The following is a 1921-nucleotide window of genomic DNA, read 5'->3' on the forward strand; positions in this document are numbered from 1 at the left end:
CCTTCCTTCCTTCCTTCCTTCCTTCCTTCCTTCCTTTCTTCTCTCTCTCTCTCTTTCTTTCTTTTTTTCTTTCAGGGCGGGGGGACAGAGTCTTGCTCTGTCCCCCATGCTGGAGTACAATGATGCAATCTCAGCTCACTGCAACCTCTGCCTCCTGGGTTCAAGCAATTCTCCTGCCTCAGTCTCCCGAGTAGCCGGGATTACAGGCACATGCCACCACGCCTGGGTGATTTTTGTATTTTTAGTACAGACGAGGTTTCACCATGTTGGCCAGATTGGTCTCCAACTCCTGACTGCAGGTGATCCACCCACCTTGGCCTCCCAAAGTGCTAGGATTACAGGCGTGAGCCACTGCGCCCGGCGCCTGTTACAAATTAATAACACTAAGATAATAGCATTGCTTTGTGCCATTATTCCTTCATTCATTTAAAAACTTTTATTGAGAACCTACAATGTGGAGGCACTGTTTCTTAAGCTCTATGGCTTTTTTTTTTTTTTTTTTTTCTGAGACAGAGTCTAGGTCTGTTGCCAGGCTGGAGTACAGTGGCTCGATCTCAACTCACTGCAACCTCTGCCTCCTGGGTTCAAGTGATTCTCCTGCCTCAGCCTCCCAAGTAACTGGGATTACAGGCATGTGCTGCCACACCTGTCTAATTTTTGTATTTTTAGTAGAGATGGAGTTTCACCATGTTGGCCAGGATGGTCTCGATCTCCTGACCTCGTGATCCACCCACCTCGGCCTCTCAAAGTGCTGGGATTACAGGTGTGAGCCTCCACGCCCGGCCAGTTCTATGGCTATTATGAACAAAAGATATGTGGTCTCTGCTGTCATGAAGCTTACATTCCAGTAATAAGAAACAAAGCCAGGCACAGTGGCTCACGCCTGTAATCTCAACACTTTGGGAGGCCAAGGTGGGAGGATCACTTGAGGTCAGGAGTTCAAGATCAGTCTGGCCAACATGGTGAAACCCCACCTCTACTAAAAATACAAAAATTAAGGCCAGGCACGGTGGCTTACGCCTGTAATCCCAGCACTATGGGAGGCTGAGGTGGGCGGATCACCTGAGGTCGGGAGTTCGAGACCAGCCTGACCAACATGGAGAAATCGTGTCTCTACTAAAAATACAAAATTAGAAGGGCGTGGTAGTGCATGCCTATAATCCCAGCTACTCGGGAGGCTGAGGCAGGAGAATTGCTTGAACCTGGGAGGCAGAGGTTGCAGTGAGCTGAGATCGCGCCATTGCACTCCAGCCTGGGCAACAAGAACAAAACTCCATCTCAAAAACCAAAAACCAAAAACAACAACAAAAATTAGCCTGGCATGGTGGCACGCACCTGTAATCCCAGCTACTCAGGAGGCTGAGGCAGGAGAATTGCTTGAACCTGGGAGGCAAAGGTTGCAGTGAGCTGAGATCATGCCACTTCACTCCAGCCTGGGTGACAGAGTGAGAAATGAGATATTATATTCAAAAAACTTCCACTTCTTTTACTCTTTTATTTTTTTTAAATTTATTTATTTATTGTTTTGAGACAGTCTCACTCCGTCACCCAGGCTGGAATGGAGTGGTGTGATCTTGGCTCACTGCAACCTCCCCCTCCTGGGTTTAAGAGGTTCTCCTGGGCCGGGCGTGGTGGCTCACGGCTGTAATCCCAGCACTTTAGGAGGCCGAGGCAGGCGGATCACAAGGTCAGGAGTTCGAGACCATCCTCCCTAACATGGTGAAACCCCGTCTCTACTAAAAATACAAAAAAATTAGCCGGGCGTGTGGGTGGGCGCCTGTAGTCCCAGCTACTTGGGAGGCTGAGGCAGGAGAATGGCGTGAACCTGAGAGGCGGAGCTTGCAGTGAGCCGAGATCGCGCCACTGAACTCCAGCCTGGGCAACAGAGCGAGACTCCATCTCAAAAAAAAAAAAAAAAAAA

Source organism: Hylobates moloch, unplaced genomic scaffold (genome assembly GCF_009828535.3).
Source record: "Hylobates moloch isolate HMO894 unplaced genomic scaffold, HMol_V3 SCAFFOLD_15, whole genome shotgun sequence".
Classification (NCBI taxonomy): Eukaryota; Metazoa; Chordata; class Mammalia; order Primates; family Hylobatidae; genus Hylobates; species Hylobates moloch.